This window comes from Cnephaeus nilssonii (genome assembly GCF_951640355.1).
Source record: "Cnephaeus nilssonii genome assembly, chromosome: 14".
Classification (NCBI taxonomy): domain Eukaryota; kingdom Metazoa; phylum Chordata; class Mammalia; order Chiroptera; family Vespertilionidae; genus Cnephaeus; species Cnephaeus nilssonii.
Genome location: NC_137085.1, coordinates 15,436,262 through 15,457,494, shown reverse-complemented (window position 1 = coordinate 15,457,494; position 21,233 = coordinate 15,436,262). Strand labels below are relative to the sequence as shown.

The following is a 21,233-nucleotide window of genomic DNA, read 5'->3' as shown; positions in this document are numbered from 1 at the left end:
ATGGGCCTCTAAAGAGCCAAGTCAGTTTCCTGTCTCCAGGCTTGTCCATTCCTCCCATCTTATCTAAGGTCCAGCTGGAAGGAAAGCGATTCTCTGATGCTGGTCCCAGATCAGAAAGCCTCCCTCCTTCCCTCCCTCCCCCCTTTTTTCCCTCCCTGCCTCTCCCTCCCACCCTCCCTTCCTCCCTTTTTTCCTTCCTTCCTTTCTGTCTCTCACTCTCTCCTTCCTTCCCTACCTACTTTATTTCCTTCCCTTTGACTTGTGGACATAAAAATGTCCAAACCAGTCAAGAATTTTTATAAGATTTTATTTGAGCCAAACTGTCAGGAAGCAAAGTCTCAAATGCTCTGAAGAATGACAGTTTGCCATTTCTCCTTTGCATTTGAAATTAAGGAAGGGAACTAAGGAAGATTATATGAAGGTGGGAGAAAGCAAGGCGGGGACAGTGCTTGGTAAGGCAAAGGTAAGTCTTTTTAAAAAGAAGTTATAGGCCTGGGGCGTGACTACCCACCATGACCAGCCTGTGGAGGAATTTATTGTCAGGTCAGCCTGTGAGCCTACTTTCCGTAGAAAACCTTTTCATCCACAGACTTGGGGTTTCTGTGGAGACTGTGACAGCAGGGGTAGGAGTAATCCCTCCAAACACAACCTCCATCATCTTCCCTCCCTTCTGAAGGAAGGACAAAATGCCAACCCCTGGTCTTCCCCTCCAAAGCCTCTCTGCTCTGACTCCAGCTTGGCCCCTCGAGCCCCGGGCTGATGGCCAGGGCCTTCCTGTGGGGACCTCGTCTGTCTGGTCCTCTGTGCCTTTGCACGGGCAGCTCCCCTGCCTGCTGCTCCCTCCCAGCTGCTCCCTCCCAGGTGCTCATCCTCACTTCCTCCAAGACTCAGCTCTTACACTCACCTCCTGCTTTTCCTGACTCACTCTACCTCTTCTGGTAGCTACTTTAAAACACCTTCCCAGACCCTGGCCAGTGCTCAGTTGGTTTAGCATCATCCCATGGACACGGTGGGGCACATGCTCGGGTTTCAGGCTCAGTCCTGCAGAAGGCACCCGATCAATGTTTCTCTCTCACATTGATGTGTTTTTTTTTTTTCTCTCTCTCCCTCACCCTTCCTCTGTCTCTCTAAAATCAATATAAAACATATTTAAAACAAACAAACAAACAAATAAAACACCTTCCCGCTCTGGACCTGGGAGTTTCCTCTAGACCGGGGAGTTTCCTCACCTGTCTAGGACCAAAGAGCACGTGGAAGAATTGAGAAGGAATGAAACCCAGCTCCAAAAATTCCTAGTTTGTGATTTTAAGAAAGTCACTCCCCCATCTGAATCTCAGTTCCTCATCTCTAAATGGAGGCATGTGACTGGCCATCTCACGAACCTTCAGAGCAGGGCTCAAATTTCCCTGATCTGGTATTTCGTAGGACAGGCTCAGCAAACTCTGGAAACCTTGCCTCCTCCCCTACCTCCATCCCACCCCACCCGGACCTCCATCCTGGCCCACTCTTGTTAATATTTCTCTTTCCAAGGCCTCAAGGAGGCAATTTTCCCTGCCAAGAACCTTCTAGATTTGTCTTCCAAACCCTGACTGCCAAGTCACCTCACCTCAGTGTTTCTGACAAGGAGAAGCTGAGGAAGAATCGGACATTGGTCAGAGAGGAGGACAGGGTCAGAGGATGGAGCTAGCTCACTGCCCAGAGGAGGCAGGTGTATAAGGACTCTTGTTATGTGTTCTTCATCCATCTATGCACCCATTTCTCCATTTGGCCAACACATGTACATTGCATGTCTCGTGTGCCAGGCATGTGCTACGGATGTAATGTGACAAGACAGATGTGGCAATTGTCTTTGAAGGCATGTTGCTAGACAAAAAGTTATGTCCAAACAGTTATGAAAAGTGCCATGACGGGGATACAGGGACCCTGCCCAGGAGCATTTCAACCAGGACTTGAGTCAGATGTGAAAATTGAAAACTACTGTGGTTGTTTTTCCTGTGTGTTTGCAGGAGTCCCTCTCTGTTCCAGATATCGATCCTTTGTTAGTTCTCTAGGTTGCAAATATCTTCTCCCAATCTCTAGTTTGTCTATTAATTTATTGCAATTTCTTTCCTATATGTTTTGCATTTTTATGTAGTTAAAATGTATCTATATTTTTCTTTATGGTCAGTGCTGTGTGTGTGTGTTTAAATAAACCCTTAGTTTTTCGGAGGCAATAACTTTTTTTTTTTAATATATTTTATTGATTTTTTACAGAGAGGAAGGGAGAGGGATAGAAAGCCAGAAACATCGATGAGAGAGAAATATCAACCAGCTGCCCCCTGCACACCCTCTACCGGGGATGTGCTCGCAACCAAGGTACATGCCCTTGACCGGAATCGAACCTGGGACCTTTCAGTCCTCAGGCCGATGCTCTATCCACTGAGCCAAACCGGTTTTGGTGGAGGCAACAACATTTTTCTCTGAAATTTTAAAATATTGTGTAACTATTTTCTCTCTTTTCCGCATCCAGCGTGGAAAGAGAGTGGGTCCAATTCCTGAGTAGAGGCAGCTGGGGATTGAGAAATAAAAGAAAGAGACAAGACACAGAGATAGAAAGAAAAGCTGAGGCCAGGTGGACTGCTGCCCTCTTCTGATGGGAGACAGTGACCCAGAGCTGATGCAGCGTGTTTATTTTATACCCCCAAATACCAGGAAGTTTCACCAAAAGGTCAAGATAAAGGAGATTATTTGCATTCTTGAGTAGGCCCTGAGCATTCCTGGTGCTAGGCTGGATTTAGATATCAAAACCCACTTCCCCACACCAAGGGCTGAAATGAAGGTAAAGCTGACAACACCCTTGCCCTTTTGGCAAGGTGTGTTCCCAGGGCATGGCTTTGCCTTCGCCACTGGGTTCAGCTGACAATAATTAAAGAATGCCCATGTGCCTCCCCAGGGGGCCCTCTACATATTGTCTTTGTCTTTAGGTCACTTACCCATCTATTACATGGTGTGTGTGTGTGTGTGTGTGTGTGTGTGTGTGTGTGTGCACGTGTATTAGGAATTTAATCTTATTTTACTTTTTGTATGAATAGTCAGTTTCCCAGAAACACCTTTTTAAAAATCATAGTAAAGTTCATGTAACATAAAATCTACATTTGTAATGGTTGAGCCATTTCTAAGTATACAGTTCAGCGGCAACTAGCACATTCATAGCTGTGCTATCTAGTTTCAGAGTGTTATTCGTCACCCCAAAAGGAAACCCTCATTCCCTCTCTCCCTCCCCAGCCCCTGGCAACTACTTATCCGCTTTCTGTCTCTGTGAATTTGCCTATTTGGGATCTTTCATATGAATCAAATAATAATATATGGCCTTTTGTGTCTGGCATCTTTCACTTAGCATAACGTCTTCAAGGTTCATCCGTGTTGTAGCATGTGTCATTGTGTCAGTATTTCATTCCTTTTATGGCAAATACCATTGCATTGTGTGGATGTATCTCATCTTGCGTATCCATTCATCAGTTCATGATCATTTGGGTTGGTCCCATTTTTTGCTACTGCAAATAGAGATCCTATGAGCAAGTCCTTGTGTGCACAATTCTTTGGGGTCCAGCATCACTTGCTGAATAGTCTGTTCTGATCTGCAATCCCACCTCTGTCCATCCTGACTTTCCACAGAGGTATGGGGCTCTTCCTCGGCTCCATGCTCTGTGGCACTGGCCTAATCACCCACCCGGGCACCAGCACTACTAGTGCACTGCAGGTTCATTGTTAGAGCTGCACTGTTAGGGACGTCTTGAGAGCTGGTGAGCACGTGCCCAGGCTCCTCCCCCTGCTTTGTCATAACTGTCTCGATTCAGTTGGGCCCTTTGCTCTTCCCTATGAATTTTAGGAGCAGCTCATCAAGTTCCACAAAAACTCTGTTGGGCTTTGAATTTTTAGGTTGATTTCAGGAGAACTGCCTTTTTTTTTTTTTTTAACTCATTCATTTTATTGACCACGTAGTTTTAGTTTTAAACAAGCTATATCTGTACTCTATGAAGCTACTCAGTTTACATCATAGTTTACATAGTTTACATACCGACTAGGGCTGAGAATTGCTATTTTCATGATGTTGAAGCTTTCTAGAGCGCGCGCACGCGCGCGCGCACACACACACACACACACACACACACACACACCTCGGTGTTTTTCCTCCACCAGGACTTTTGCACATGACTCTGCTTGGGTTGCTCTCCCTCAACTCTTCACCTAGTGAGCTACTCCATCCCATCTCAGGGTCCTCTGCACCCTGCGTTTCTATTGTCCTGAGATCATTAGTTAGGGGTTCTGTTATCATCATACTTAGCTGGTTAATATTAATAGAGGAAGAGAGCGAAGGGAAGTCAGACATTGTAAGCATGGTTACCTGGGAGCTTCACCGGGGATTAACACCCTCCCTTCCCCCTTCCGGTACTGGATTGTTGCGGGGAGAAGGGAGAGTAGGCAGATGTGCAGTAGAAGTTGGGGTGATGCAGGGGAGTTGCTTGCCTGAGGGTCTAGCCTGGGAACAATGAATTGGCTAGGGGTGGATCCCATCAGAAGCCTGGGAAATCTTGGAAAGTTAATTGGTTAGTTTGAAGAAGCTCCTGGTTAAAAGCCTAGACAAGGAGTTCTCATTCCTTCTCTCTCTTTCTCTCTCTCCCCACCCCCTCACCCATGCATTCACCCATGCATTCACACATTCTCTCTCCTTAGCAGATGCATGGCCTGTGGCTGTAAGGACTCCACACACAGGAAGCTGGACTGGACTGGACTTTAAAATAGAGCAGAGACTATGGCAGGGGCCTTTATTCTAGATCTGCTGAAGACATGGTGGGATTTTTCCATTGTGGGGTGGAGGGAAATGGGACATTTCCACCCAAATAAATATTGCTCATCCTCCCATGCCAGTCTCAGGAAATTCTTTTCCTCTGGATATCACAAGAACTCCACTTCCACCCTAGCTGGTTTGGCTCAGCCTGTGGACTGAAGGGTCCCGGGTTTGATTCCTGTCAGGGGCACATGCCCTGGTTGCGGGCTCAATCCCCAGTAGGGGGCGTGCAGGAGACAACCGATCAATGATTCTCTCTCATCATTGATGTTTCTATCTCTCTCTCCCTCTCCCTTCTTCTCTGAAATCAATAAAATAAATTAACACACACACAAACAACAACACCAAAATGTTAAAAAAAAAGTATGTTTTTTTTTAAAAAAGAAAAAGAACTCCACTTCCACTGATAACAGTTCTTAGTTTAATGCCTGAGCTGTAGGCTCCTCCAGGGCTATGACGCTATCTCGCTTGTTGGCTTTTGTGTCCTCAGCTTGAAGAACAGGGCCGACAGATAGCAGGATCCCAATAAATATTGGTTAAAAGAACGGAGGAGGTACAGGGAGGAAAGTCTTCTGGCCCCAGAACACTTTGGCCATACCTAGAGGGACGGTAAACAAAGTTACTTACCTTGGCATGCCTTGGCTTTCTTTTAAATATATTTTATTGATTTTTTACAGAGAGGAAGGGAGAGGGATAGAGAGCTAGAAACATTGATGAGAGAGAAACATCGACCAGCTGCCTCCTGCACACCCCCCACCGGGGATGTGCCCGCAACCAATGTACATGCCCTTGACCGGCATCGAACCTGGGACCCTTCAGTCCGCAGACCGACGCTCTATCCACTGAGCCAAACCAGTACCGGCATGCCTGGGCTTTCTTTCCTGGGATGTGATTAGGGTGTGCTGAGGACTACGGTGAGCTCTGATATGTGTGAGACATTGGAGCAAAGCCTGTCCAGTGGTCAAAGCTACCTGTGTTCACTGACCTGCCTTCCCCCTCCACAAATACTCCTGTAGGCGCCAAAGTCTTTCCACCATCAGTTTTCTCATTCCAATTTTACTTCTCCCACAGACTAGTCAGCCCCATTTTGCTTTATAGGCAAATGAGCCTCAGAAGAGAAGAATAACGTATCTAAGGCTATAAGCCTTTAATTACTGACACCAAACCCAATATATATAATCTTTAAGGTGTTTTCTAGCTCACTCAGTCAATAGAATTGCTAGTTAGATTTTGAGAACTATATGGCTCCTCTCAAAACAAAACAAAAGAAGTCCCGACCCAGTGTTGACTTAAATTATGTTTATTTTATTGTTACTGAAATATAAACCTAAAATTAAACATGAAGTCCTGTCACTCACAGTTCTATAAACAAACCATAAAACCAGAACACATCTTCTAATACAAACATAACCACAAAACCAATAAAATCCAAATTAGCAACATCAAACTAATGTGACTGACCATGTGTTGCTGAAATCAAGACCATGACATCAGGTTTAACGGGAGCAGAGTAATGTCTTTACATGTTTTATGTTTCCTGTGTCATCATATTTGATTTTGATCATGATGAGTACCATCACTTGAGCCACTGTCAGTCATTGTTTCTTTTTTTTATCCTCACCTGAGGGGAGAGAGAGAGAGAGAGAGAGAGAGAGAGAGAGAGAGAGAGAGATCCTTGATCAGTAGCCCGAACCTGCAGGCAACTTTTTGGTGCATGCGATGACACTCTGGCTGGGCAGTCATTTTTTCTTAAAAAAACACACAAACAAAACAAAACAAACAAACAAACAAAAAACTCGTTTATAATTCAGTTTGATGTGCTGAGCAATGTAAACAATACATTCTCAAATGCGATGATGAGAAATGGAGATAATGCACTTCCTATGACATCGCTCAGTGCATATTTACTGCGATACTCACTATTAATGAACTATTACAGTTGTGTTCACCAAGGACAATAAAGGCACGATTTATACTCTAGCAAAGGACCCATTGTGCTCACTGTTATGGCGTTCCTCGTTCCAGAGGCGCTATGTGGGCCTATTCTCCCATCTCCTTCCTTCACTGCACCCATCAGGAAATTTCACTCTCCCAAGCCCCAACAGGACACCTGGCCCCCACGGGCCGCCGTGCATCCTTCACATGTTCGATCAGTTCCTTTCTTTTCTTGTTAGCATGAAACAATAAAAATTAGTGCGGACGAAAAAGGGGCCACATACTAAACCTGACAAGCTCAGGGGAGGCCTGCATGGGGGCCTTACAAACTCAGAGACCTAAAGTAACCACATAGGATGGTCTGAAAGTAAAACTTTCTAACTAAAAGCAGTGCATGGTGGGTAGTCATGTCCTAGGCCTGTATTTTTCCCTAATAAAGGTCAATCTTCACCTTAACTGAGCCTGCCTGTTGTCTTTTTTTTTTTTTTTTTGCTTCTACAATGATAACAGTAACTGGAATATCAAAGTAATTCCCTTGCCCCCCAACCACACTCCTACCCCTCAAAACACAACCACCTCACCAGAGCAGAGACCACCAATCTCCTCATTGTTATTATCATGCTAATTGCTGTTAATGAACCTATATCCACCTATGTAAAAAAAGTATGTTTTTACTTTTATCCAATCCCAGAGATGTTCCCCACTTTGCTTTCCCCACTCCCCCTAATCTATCACCAGTGAATTTCACGTAACCCCTTTAGCGCCTCTTCCTTTGATTGTTTATGTATAAAATAAGGTGCAAAACGGCCATTTTCCGGAGCATTTTCGCAATCTGTTGAGAGTTTGCTTCCCTGGCAATTGTTCTCGGCTCAAATAAACTCATAAAAATTCTTACAGGTTTGGATGTTTCTCAAGTTGACATTATTCATCAGGCCCATGCTCTGCTTCACTTTTCCTGGTGTCAACTTACAGTCCCAATGCACTAAAATATTTAAGAAGCTAATCTCCCAGTCTCCGAAATTAATGTTCAGTGGAAATGATCCTGGCAAAAGGAAGTTTTGAATTTCCACCAGTAAACAGAGGGTCCTGAGCCCCAGGCTGGGGCTGAGATGACTGTTGTCCTCCCAGCTAAGCGAGGGCAGTCGCATGTGCCTACATCTACTCACCAGAAGTGGATGGCTGTCACACTGGGCACAGAAGCACCCGCTCTGAAATATACATAATTTTGTTCCCTCCGAGACAATTGTTGTGGAGAACCCCAGGGGGGTGTGGGGAACCCAGTTTGAGAAACTCTGGGCTCCCAGATCACTAAGTCAGTGAACAAGTAGGGGCAGGACCGCGCTAGGTGCCCGGGGGAAAAGCCCCTCACTTCCGGAGCTCAGGGCTCGGGGGGCCCCGGCGAGGAGCGCTCGAGCCCGCCCGCCCGCCAGTCGGGGTCGGCCTGTGCGCGCTTCCTTCCCCAGGAAACAATGGTGGCGCGGACCTCCCAGGCTCTCCGCTTCCCCCGAGCGAGGCGGGGCGCCGGGGCGCTGAGGCCACTCCTCGCAGAGCAGGGTGACAACAGACCCCACCCCAGCCTCCGACTCCCGTCTCCCATCCCCATCCCCACCCCCACGCCACCACGTGCAGGCCCGAGGGGGCAGAGGCCCAGCCACCGTCGCCGTCTTTTTTTTTTTTTTTTTCTGCTGGTTTCAGGCTTTTTTCTGCCTGAGTGGAATGAAACAAACACCCTCTCCGCAGCCAGGCCGTCAGCCTCGCACCCACCGGCAAAGGAGCCCCGGCGTGGTCGGCGGCTCCGCTGTCTGTGTCCGGGGCGGGACCCGCTTTGCATAAATAGCCTCGGGCGGTGCCGAGCGGGGAGTGCGCCGCTCGCTGCCGAGAGCTCCCCGCTCCTTCGCGCCCCAGCCCGTTGCGCGCCGCCCGCTGCCTCGGAGGAGAGCGCCGGGCGTCTGGCCGGAGCGCAGGCGGCACACCCGCCGGGCTCGGGCGGAGGCGGCCCGGCCGCTGTTCGCACCGCCGAGGGCGCCCCCGCAGCCGGGAGCCGAGGCGTGGTCCATCTCCAAGCGCGCCCAGTTCTGCGGATCAGGTGGGTCCCACGGGGTCGCCGCCCGAGCCTCCCCGAGGCCGCGAGCGGGGCCCGGCCCGGGGGGCGCTGCGGACTGGGGCGCGGGCGGGGTGGGGAGAGGAGAAGGGCCCCCGCTCCGGCCCTGCCCGGTTTCTGCCTTGATTGCGTCCCTGCTTTTGTTCTCGTCGCTGCCTTCCAAACCGGACCCCGTCGCTGTCCTCATCCGGTCCCTGTCGCTGCCTCTGCCCAGCCTTGCAGACTGGGGCCTCGGGGGCTGCGGGCCGAGGTGCCCGCACCGGGTCCGCGGGGAGGAGGCGGGAGAGGGGAGGCTCGGGGGTATGGGCAGGACCGCCGAGGGAGTCTCTGAAGCATTGAAGGGTCTGTCCCCGTCCCTGGGGCAGGAAGGAGACATGGCTCTTGCCCAGGACTGGATGGGAAGAGGATGGCTCTGGGAAGAGGAGCTTGGGCGGCGGAGTGAGGGGCGCCTGAGCTCCGGGGCGCAGGGGCGCAGGGGAAGAGGTGAGAGCTCGCAGAGCCCAGCGCCAAGCCAAAACCCCGGCATGCGGAAAAGTTTCAGACTTTGTAACTTTGGCAGCGAAGGGCCTACGGCATTTGGGGTGATGGGAGGTGAAAGGGCCCCTTCAACTTCTTCAGATAACCCCGTTCTCACCCGCAAGGGACACCACCCCACGTTTGAAAATGGCAGAAAAACAGCTAAACAGAAGGATTGCACAAACTCTTGACAGGCGTCCAAGAAAGAGTAAAGTGGAAAAAAATGTCAGGCGTGGGCAAAGAAGAACAACTTGAGATTCCCCAATCTTCCGGCAGGGAGGGCGGGAGGGAGGGAGGAGGGCCGTGCGAGGGTGTCAATGCCACTCTTCCCCGCAGGGAGGAACCCAGGCCCAGGCGACTGCTCTGGTGGCTTCCCTGGTCCCTGGCCCTTCTCTGGCTCCTCAGTAGGCAGGCGCCTGTGGCCTTCTCCATTCACCTGGAAATAGGTGTGTCTCCGGAGGCCGGAGATGCAGGGAGGAGCCCTCCTCCCTGCCTCCTAGCTGGGAGATGCTTTGCCAGACACAGCCTCAGTTTCCACAACTCAGGGAAAAGGAATATTGCTCTGAGTAAGGAAATGCCAAGTGTGGAGGGGCGCCTGTGTTTGGGGCGTGGGGGAGAGGGTAATAGGAGATGGATATTCTTTTCCACTTCTGTGCTGCTTTGGCTATGCTAAACCCTTGTTTGGAGTTATCTCTGGGTGTATCTTGCCTCCCCTACCAGATGGGGGGGCAGGTGCAAACCCCAGTTATTGTTCCAAGTAACAAGTGTTTAATGATGGAATAAGGCAGGGTGGAAACAGGGAAAGAGTCTCTAGGGTTTACGGGTCCAGGAGATTTCAATTGGTGCTTCTAGGATCCTGGCTCAAGGACCAACACGGTGGGGGAGGGGGGCCCTGGGGGCAGGGTTCTGGCTTCCCTTCTTTATATTGGAAAACCCCAGGGGCTGTTTTGCTATCAAATTCCTCAGATCCAGCCTGGATAAACTGAGTCAAGAGGTGTGCAAAGTGATTTGGGCAAGATCCTCCAGTAGCTAGACCGGATCTCCTAACTCAGTGGTCGGCAAACTGCGGCTCGCGAGCCACATGCGGCTCTTTGGCCCCTTGAGTGTGTCTCTTCCACAAAATACCACGGCCTGGGCGAGTCTATTTTGAAGAAGTGGCGTTAGAAGAAGTTGAAGTTTAAAAAATTTGGCTCTCAAAAGAAATTTCAGTCGTTGTACTGTTGATATTTGGCTCTGTTGACTAATGAGTTTGCCGACCACTGTAGGACCTGACTTTTAGGTGAGGGAGTACCTTTCCCTGGCCGCTGTGCTCTAAGCCGTCATTTCTCCAGCTCACAGCACCAGCTCGCTTAGGACCCTAACTCCAGGGCCCAAGGGTTGCCTCCTTACCCTTCTGGCAGAAGAGGCCAGTGAGTCTCATCCTCTGAGCTTTTCCAGGACTTTAGGGGGACCTTCATATGTGAGTTGGTTTCATAGGCTGAGGTGAAAAAATAAAAAAAGACTTAGGTTCCTCAGGAGCTAGTCAGCACGCTGCCCCGTCTTAGCCCAGCCCAGCAGGGTAGGGGAGATAACATGAACCCATTTCACAGTTGAGGAAGAGGAGGTTCATTCATGGGTGTTCAGCTCTTAAATTGCAGCCGAGTTTGAAGGCAGCTCTGTCTGGGTCGAAGGTGTGTGCCCTTCCGTTAAGTCATCTCTTATGATGGCCAGAAAGTGGCTAATGGACAGATGTTCTCAAAATGGGGACAAGGGTGCAAGAAGAGTGGCTGAAAGGGGGCAGCATTAAGTGGGGGGGACTGGGCACTTATCTAGGTGCATTCATAGTATAAATATAATTGTATTTGAAATGAATGCTTTCTACCCTTTATTTTTATTTTAGCGTTTATTTTACAGATACTTTAAAAGGATTTTGCCCTGGCCGGATATCTCATAGCTCATTTGGTTAGCGTATAATCCCATATGGATCCCCATCCTCCCGACCCCCGTCAGAGCATATGTAAGACTCAACCAATGAATGCATAAATAAGTGGAACAACAAATTCTCTCTCCCTTCCTTCCTCTCTCTCAGATCAATCAATCAATAAAGTTTTTAAAAAGTATTTTATTTTTCTACTTTTAAAAGTGTAATTTATGTACAATAAGATCCACAACTCTGAAGTGTTTAACAAGTTTTGACAGTTATTTACACGTTTGTAACCACCACCCGAAATAAGATATAAAATATTACATCATCCTAGAAAGTTCCCATTTTCAATTAATTTTCCCTCTGCCCTTCTAGGTAACCACTTTCTGGTTTTCTCACCACTGATTAATTTTGCCTGTTCCTGGACTTCATGTAAATGGAATCATACTGTATGTCTCACATCTGGCTCATTTCACTGGACAGAATGTCTTTTAAATTCGTCTGTGTTGTTGGGTATATGAGTAATTGGTTCCTTTTGGTTGCTGAGTAGTGTTCTATTGTCTGAATGTACCATAATTTGCTTACTTAATCTCTTATTAATGGACATTTCGATTATTCTCAGTTTGGGCTGTTATTTCGTATAGAATTCTTTTGTGGACATTTGCTTTTTCCTAGCAGTAAAATTGTTGAGTCACAGGGTATACCATAGCAATGTATTAGATGTGTGCTTATTCCACATCCTTGACAAGAATTGGTATTGTTAGTCTTTTATTTTGGCTGGGCAGTGGTATCTTTACCTTTTGTTTCATGATGGACTTTTAAGAGTTCTTGGAGAAGACAACATGAGCAGGGGGCAGATATGAAATAAGATGATGGTGTGGAGGCTGCTAGGAGCCATGACCTGGGAGGGAAGCAATTAAATGATGGTTGGAACTGTGACCTTAGGCATAGGAATTTCTGGCTTAGGAGAGCTCTCTATATTACCTGAGATTTAAAGACCTGGTATTTGTATTCTGAAAACTAGGCAATTTCATCCAGACTTATGGCTTTAAATGATACCTCTCTAACAGTCATCCTTATCTCCAGTTCAGATCTCTGTTTTGGGCCCTCAGCTCATTGTTTAACTGCCATTTGTGCATATCTCTTCTTGAATGCTCAAAGGCAAAGTCTGAAACAGAATTCATTATCTTTGTTGGTTTTCTGTCACTGGATAAATAATGGAACCACTAGCTGAGAGACTAGTAAATAGGAATGTTTGAGGTGGGGAGATAATGAATTTACTCCCAGGCTAAATTGTGCTGAGCAGTCGAGGAAGATGAGGACTGGAAAATGCATTGGGCAATTTGGGGATTACTGAAGTATATACTGAGAGCAGTTTCAGTGGAATGTGGGGCAGGCAAGCTAGATTGTTGATAGGTGGGAGAGGAAAAAGTAGAGATGGTAAGTATATTCAACTCTTTCCAGAAGTTTGAGAAGGTCAGGAGAAAGATCCACCTGTAGCTGTAGGAAGACAGGATGAAGGAAATAATTTCAGATGGAAAAGACAAGTGAGATATGGGCTCGGGGGGAGGATTCAGTACAGGAGAGCGAAGGGACGGCCAATAGAGCAATAGAGGAGCAGGAGGGAATGGAGAGGGCTGGCTCTGAAAGAGGATGGCTGGTCCCCACCTCTGAGATCAGATGTGAATGAATGGAGATAAGAAAGCTCATCAAAATTCCCTGTTGACTCTCCATATGCACAACTAATCATGGCATGTAAGGGTTCTTCACCACCTGCTCCCTTAGCCCACATATAAAGTGTGTATCAGTTAGCTCTTAGTGCAGCTATGCTGCAGGACAAATAACCGCCTGAGTCTTAACTTGTGCACGCCAAGGTTTATTCATGGTTCACATTGCATGACAGCTGTAGGGCAGTTGCAGCTGCATGGTTTCTGTGGCCCTGCTCCAGGTGCCAGCCAGACAGAAGATCTGCTCCATTTGCCTTCTCATCACAGGACCCAAGCTGAAGGAGCTATTTGTTATTTTTGTGGTGAGAGCTGGAGAAAGAAGGAGGTGATGTGATACCTCTTAAAGCCTTCACTCTGGACTGGCAAACTGCCACATTTACCCATATTCCATTGGTCAAAGCCAGTCACTTGGCCAAGTCCAAAAATCAATGGGTCAGAGGTATATACTCTGCCTATTGGCAGGGAATGATACTTGGAAGCCATAATCCAGTTGACCACATAGATTTGTTAATAACTCTCCTCTCTAAAGGAATCCCCATCACAGCCTAGGCTTTGGTACAATTGTCCCCGTTTCCACACACAAGGCAATGCCCTTTCAAGTCTCTATATCTTTGCACACATGGATCCTCTGTCTGGGAGTCATCCTCCTACCCTGCCTTCCTGAATCTAAGTCATAAAATCTGTGACCTAGTCCAGTTAATCCTACCTCTTTACCAACTCTTCAAATCGTTCTTTCGCTCCCATCCCCACTGTTCCTGCTCAGTTGAGGTGCACCCCTCTCCAGCCTAGCTCTCCGCTCTATGCCCTCCCCATTCTCCACTCCAGGCTCATGTCTTCTAGTACATCTTGTCACCTAAGTCTTCTTTCCAGACATCAACTGATTGGGTTTTTCAGTCTTTCCAAGCCTCCCCTCTGACCTCAGGATAAAACATATATTCTGATAGGTGACATTCAAGGTCCTGAATGAGGTGTTCTCTACACTTCTCGTCACCCTCATCACCTCACTCCTTAGAATTTCTGCTCCGGCCTCAGGGAACTATTACCATTCATGAAACCCTCTCCAGGTTTTATGCCTCTGGGCTTTCCTCTCTGTGCTTGGAATGCCCTCCCTATCTCCTCCCCAAACCCACCTGCAGATTCCTATTCATCGTTCAAGACCCAGCTTCATCATCATCATCTTTTCGAACCAATCTCTTCATCCTGCCTCCCATGAATTAGGACTCCTCATGCTCCCCCCCAGCTCCCTGGGCATCTTCCAACACACGCCCCCAGTTATATTCTGTTGGGTTCATTGAGCGGCTGGAGCAGAGGGCACCCTGTGCGGGACCACAGCACTCCTCACTTGACCCCCTGTGGTGAGGAAGTGTGGCTCTGGAGTCCCACTGCCTGAGCCAGCCTCCCTCAGGACTGTCAGACCTGGGACAAGGTGCCTCACCTGTAGCCCAGGCTGAAAGGGCTGCTGACAGGAGCTTTCCTTTCGCTCTGAGAGAGGGAGTCCGGGTGAGTTTGTTTGGGAAGTCAAAGAGTGGTGTATGTCTGGTCCATGGACTGAAAGCAAAAGGGTTATCATTTAGTATATTCAATCCAGAATTATTTCTAAAAGTACTTCAGTTCGGAGTTGTGGAGCTGGGTGAAAAAGGTGAAAAAAGTAAGAAAACAAAAAACCCTCAAAGACACAGATAGCAGTTTGGTGATTACCAGAGGGGAAGAGGACGGGGGAAGGTAGAGAGGGTAAAGGGGAGATAAATGGTGACAGAAGGAGACTGGACTTGGGATGGTGAACACACAATACAATACACAGATGATGTATTATAGAATTGTACATCTGGAACCTATATATTTGGTTAACCAATGTCATCCTAATAAATCCAGTAAAGCCCCCCAAATAATAATTTTTTAAAATGTCCTTCAGTTCTAAAAAAAGGAAGTAAAAATATGTCATCTAAATCTCCAGCTAAAGAGCTGATCTGTTCAGCTTGTCCAAGTCCAGGGTGGAGGCCAGAGAACTCGGACGCATGCCGTCCAGACCTGGCTGCGGGGCGTGCCCAGACGAGCTCCTGGGGGTCATTGCATGATTTTTACTGTCAGAGAGCATCTTATAAAGGAGACGTGTTGGTGGCAGCAGGCTGGAGATCGGAGGCTCAGTGCTCACATTTCTGAGCACCCAGGAAACCCCATGCAAGCATTTGCAAGGGAGCTGGGGGTAGGGCGTGTGCTTCCTGTGGTTCTCTGAAGCCATGTGACCTTGGCAGATGTGAAAGGCGGGGAAAAGTATGGAGTTGCCACTTGGGCCAGGTCCTAACTGAGAGAGGGCGTGATCTGAGATGGAGGAGGAGAGCCCGGACCGAACACGTCTGGGAAGTCGGAGGAAGAGAGGGTTTCTTGGTGCATGTGGTCAGCTTGGTTGAATGTTGTCATGAGGTTGGATGAGAGAATGGGCCCTGGGATAGATCAGCTGGTGGCTATGGGTTGACAGCAAGACCCTGGGGGAAACAGAAAAATAATGATAGGATTATTAATATTAGAGTTCTCTGCACTAGTGGACAGGTTTTTTTTTTAATTAAAAAAAAAAACATTTTATTGATTTTTTTACAGAGAGGAAGGGAGAGAGAGAGAGTTAGAAACATCGATGAGAGAAAAACACCAATCAGCTGCCTCCGGCACACCCCCTACTGGGGATGTGCCCACAACCAAGATACATGCCCTTGACCGGAATCGAACCTGGGACCCTTGAGTCCACAGGCCGACACTCTATCCACTGAGCCAAACCGGTTAGGGCATAGTGGACAGTTTAGAAAGTGAGATCATAGATCCGTCTTGCTTGAGCCTCACAAAAACCCCATGAGCTCTGTAAATTGGGAGTTGTTTTACTAGTACATATGGCGATACTGAGGCTTAAAGTTTTAATGTTTTGGCCAAAGTCTTTCAAGAATGAAGTGGCAGAACTAAGGCAGGAGAGCCCTGTTCTGACTCCAACCATGGTGTGGTTTGGAGACTCGGGTGAGGTGCAGGGGGTGGGGGTTGGTTTCGAAGGTGGAGGCAGCTTCAGAGAAGATGCTTGGGTACAGATCCATGCCCAGCCCAGGAGAGGGTCCCTGCCTGGCGCTGCTCGAACAGAATTCAGTCAGCGAGAGCACAAAACAGCAGCTGGAAGAGGCTGAGGAGAGGGGCTGGGACTTGTGATTAGTTAATAGAGCTAATAAGTGTTTTTAATTCCTTCCCGGTCTGGGTGCTCTTGTCTTCAGGAGCCTTGCTTTAAGTGCCCTGGACTTGGCCCCTCATAGGGGGGGATTCTGAAAAGAGCTCTGAGCTGAAAGTGAGCTGATCTTGTCTCACCCCGTGCTGGTGCTGCCCGCGATGGGAACTGTTGCAGCCTCAGTTTCCCTGCCAGCAAAATGGCACGAGGCTGTGATCTAGCGAACGTCTCCCTGAGCAACACCTGCTATTAGACAGCAAGTCCAATCCTGTAGGAAGTGAACACTGAAACTGAAAGCCTACGAGGAGAAGCAGCTGTTGCGCCTGGAGGGATCCCACGGTTTTGGCCCCCACTCGCCAGCTTGGGCACCAGGAACTGTGGTTCTAGAAAAGGCACCTGTTCCAGAGACTCATGTCTGAATCCGATATTTATTCAACATTCACCGAGCCACCGTCATAAATTCACTCACTTATTAACGTGCCCGGAATTTACTGAGCACCTACTATGTGCTGCGCCAGAGACCGGAGACGTAGCTGTGGACAGACACAGTCCCTGCCCATCCAGGGGCTAGGATTTAGCTTGGGAGATGGTCATGAAACAACCACTTGCACAGCTGGAGCAGTGAAGGACAAGGGCAGAGCGGGTGTCACAGGGGCCAGACTTGTTGGGGGAGGTGGTCAGGGAGAGCTTCCCTGAGGAAGTGACCTTTAAGCAGAGTTAGAGGGAAGTTTCAGGCAGAAAGAAGAGACTGAAAAACCTGTCATTCTGACATTCCCCTGGCTGTTGCAGAAGCCAGGCGGCCCTGATGGCTGGAGGGGCACAGCGAGGACACAGAGGAGGGAGCAAGCCTAGGGCGATGGGCCCGTTGCCCAGAGGGGTGACTTTGAGTTTGGCAGCAACTGCGTGCAGAAGTGCAGCTGCCCTCTTCTCTCCTCCCTCGGGGAAACCACGCGTCCTCAAGCAGCTGGCCAGCTGCCCCTGAGAGGAACTTGCTTGGCATCTGTGGGGAAAGACAAGACACTTCTCAGAATCAGGGGCAGGATTTTCTTTAAGGGGCAAATGCTCCCTGAGAGCAGGGACTGAGTCTGGGCTTGCTCTCCTTTGACTAATTCTGTGGTTGTCCATAGAGGAGACAGCCTGGTCTTAGTCAAGTTACTGCACCGCTGACCCTCAATGTTCTCATGTGGGGTTTTTGTATAGCAAATTTTTACATGTTATTCCGGAGCTGTGCAAAGGAAAGGAGAACTACTATTCCTGTGTGCAGATTTAACTGCGTGCTTAGGAAGTCATTCTGCAGCATGAAAATATTCACTAACCATTTGGGTTTGATATATGCAGCAGCCGGTGAGAAGCTGTCCTGGTCAGAAATCATGGTCGCAGGCAACAGATGGAGATTCCAGCTCACTGAGGCAGAAAGGCACGCATTGGAAGGATTTTTTGGTTGTTCACAGTCTCCCTGGGACAGCTGGAAAACCAAGCTGGCCAGAACCACTACAAGTCGGGCAGCAGACAACATGGTTAGGGGTTCGCAGGGGAGCTAATTATAGATCGTGCTGCCATGGAGCTCCTGCAACGTTTCACCGGCATCCAGACCTTCATGCCACTTCCTTAGGATGCAAAGCTGCCGACTGGCCGGGCCCCGGTCACTCGCCTGCATTCCGGGCGCACCTGCGTCGCTCTGCTCTGGTGGTGGGAGGGGGCTCCTGGCACTAAGCTCAGCAGTCACCAAGCCCACCAAAGCCACCAGAAACAGGGGAGCCCTCAGTGCCACAGAATCCTGCAGGTGTAAAGAGAGTCCCAGAGCTGCAGTGCAGGAAGGAAGCCTGGGGACCGCTCAACCTCAATATTCTCATGTGTACAATGGGCTGGTGTGGATTTTAGAAGTAATTTAACTGCCTCCTGCCTGACATGTGGTACTATTAAATGGCACCACTGTTATCATCAGTAGTAGTGAAAATAATAATAACTTCACTCTGCTGCTAGGAGAACAGTTATGTCCTGGAGGAAGGAAGCCCAATGTGTGCCAATCTAGAGGAATTCAGAGGGGACCCTACACATTTATAAAGAGCTTCTCTCTAGCGTCCCTTTAAATCTTTACCTCCTGTGGATACTCACAGTAGGATTTCATTGATCAAAAATAACTACATGAATGAGCCACCATCTTACAGACCCTTGATAAATAGTGTTGGAGAGATTCTTTGGTAGGAAGAGACAGGCCTGTTTAGAGTTCCCAGATTTGCTTCCTCATGGTGGAAGCCTTAAAAAAGGAAGAGGAAAGTTCACGCCTACGTGACCGGAGGCTCCGTCCCCCCACACACATCTCACGCCCTCCCTCTGGAAGCGCACAGACTGCCACAAACACGGGGCCTGGGTTCATGCCGGAGGCCGGTGTGCTGCTCCTCGGTTCATGATCAGCTCTTTGAAAAATGAAAGCCCCGAAAGGTGGTAGTTGCCATATTTCATAATATAAATATTTCCACCATAACCAGTCTCGAGCTGCGGCCTGAGGAACCGGGAACATGCTGTTATTTTCCACTCTGGTTAGATGCAATCGGGTTCAGTGACCTCAAGAGTTTACCGTGTCGTAAAACTATTAGGAAGCGATGAGTTTTGATGATTACCTTTGTTCTTAATAGAATTCATTTAGCTGTGAGTTTATATAACTTAATTTTTAATAATGGCTGTGCAAGTTTATATAATTTAATTTTTAATAACGGCTGTGTTTAACAACCTGCTTGCCAAATTCCTGAAAATTTGACAATTGGCCCTTGCAAGCCAGCATGAGCCAACTCCAGCACGTGACCGGGTTGGGAGGTCCTTGGGGACCCCGGAGAGAAGCCAGCACAAATAGGCCATCCCCAAACTGCAGTGCCCCCACCTCACCGCTGTTGCTATAGCGTGTTCGTGTCTTTTATTTGCTTTATAACCCCTTTCACCACCTAAAATTATTTCCTTAATGATTTGTTAAATTTTAATGTTATTTATTTGCCAACGAGAATGCAAGCTCTGTGAGAACAGAGTACTTCCCTGTTTGGTTCACCACTGAACACTTAGGCCCTCAGTATCCATGGGTTGACCCAGTGAATGGAGGTAGGGCAAGGAGCCTTCAAGGGTTCAAACCCTGCCTCCGCTCTAAAGTACACTTGCTTTGAGCCCTTTTCTTCATCTGTAATGGGGTTTGAGCAGAGACCCCCAGCGTTCCCTTCAGCGACAAAAAGTCTCTATAACTGGTAAAGACCCTCTATGCAGCACGGCCAAACATCCTCCCCTGAGCATCCTCGAGGGTCGGAGCAAGCACACTGGTTCTTAGGTTTTCCTCTTTTCCCCTGTGGACACTTTTAACACAGTGCAGATGGCTTCCCTGAGTGTCCCTGCCTGTTCCCTGTGCAGCCTCTGGGCTGTCCCGAGAGAAAGCCAGGCCCTCCCAGCCTGTTCAGTGGCAGCAGCTATTGGGAGGCCCAAGGTGCCACTGGGTGGCATGCTCTACCTTGAACGCACTGGAGCCAAATGGGGGGCCCTAGCGGGCAGGACAGTGTGTCCGTGGGCAGCAGGTAGAAGGCCAGTCCTTTCCTCCTTCCTTTATTCCTAGTGCTCCATGGGCTGATACTTTGGTAAAATACAGTAAGAATGAATTACTATCCATTTCTGTGCCTCCCCGTGGAGGGGCAGACAGCATCTGTCTGAGCATCTGTTGAGAGGCACACCCCTGGGGTCGTCCCTTGGGGCTGTGGTCAGGGCTCCTTTCATTCTCACAGCAGCTGGCCTGGCAGAAGCAGGTATTGGAGTCCCTTCTCTTTGCAATCTGGGCTGGCACCCAGACCTTCCCCTTGAGGACCCAAGGGAGGTGGTGCCACCCACATCTCTATGTTCCCAGGGGTCGGAGGCCAACAGTCCTGTCAGCCAGAATTATCTGTTGGGTCCGAGATGACTGGGTCCAGCCTCCTCTTTATCCGAGAGGTCCAGGGCAGAGGTAGCCACAGAGATGCTACCGGCCGGCATCTGTGTCTCACTGCTCTCCTCTCCTCTCTGAAAGGCCGTCCTCTCCTCGGGAGCCGGGGATGGGCCGGACCCTCCCTCTGCCACTGAGTCTGGGTGTGGCCTGAGGCTTCGGCCCGCGAACCTGGGGCACATCACAGGGTTTTCTGCCTTCCGCTATAGTTTCGTTTCCTGCCTTGTTTGTCTCAAACCGAGATTCAGATGTGCCTTCTCTGAGGGGTGGGGCTTGGACCTGGTCTACGGGGCTCTCCTTGCCCTTCTGCAGGTGGTCAGACCAGGAAAGGGACCCGCTGCCGAACCAAGAGTAATTATAAAACAAAAAGAGCTTGCGCTTCCTGGGCACACTCACTCCAGATGCTATTCCGGGAGCTTTACAGGGGCCCTGCCTTTTCGTCAGTGTTACAAATGAGGATAGCGAGGCACAGCAAGATTAAGAAATTTCCCAGGCCACATGGTAAGGGAAAGGTTTGGGACTCAGACACGGGCAAGGAGATGGTGCCCTTCGCTATGGCACCACGCTGCCTTCAGAGAGAAAACATCAGAGTGGGGGGAGCGGGCACAGCCCCAACTTCAGCCCCCTGGGAAACCCAGGCCCAGGGCGCGGCCGGAGCTTCCGTAAGGCCACAGGGGCTCGCTGGAGCCCAGGAGCCCTGCACCCCATCTTCTGCTCTGTCTTGCGGTTTCACCACCTTCGATCAATCATCAGAGTAGAAGTCTGTTCCTCTGCAGGGGCTGGAAGGTAAACCCTGTGAATGCACCAGGGGGACAGTGGCCTGGGAGGCCCAGCAGGTACCAACAGCGCCCTCCCCACACACCGTTTGTGAAAAGTCTTGGGCATGGAGTCCTGGCTTTAGCTGCAAAGTTGAGAAACTCTGCTCCCCCATCGGTGCCCATGCTGCAGAGAAACTAGCAGCTGTGCGGCTCCTGGATGTCACTTCCTGTTTGTGTGCCTGGACTGAACTAAGAGCTCAAGGTGTAGGGCAAGGGGAGGGTGGAGCCCTCCTTGTAGGAATTGCGATTGTTAGAGGCGG

General features: G+C 49.1%; 1 protein-coding gene across 1 annotated transcript in view; it reads left to right on the top strand.

Annotated features, from left to right (window-relative positions):
* Nucleotides 1-8,616: 8,616 nt before the first annotated feature.
* GGTA1 (glycoprotein alpha-galactosyltransferase 1 (inactive)) overlaps nt 8,617-21,233 on the top strand; it is a 53,891-nt gene continuing 41,274 nt past the window's right edge. The window contains exon 1 of the mRNA XM_079789795.1: nt 8,617-8,849. The gene's annotated coding sequence lies outside the window, so the exon portion shown is untranslated. The remainder of the gene's footprint in view (nt 8,850-21,233) is intronic.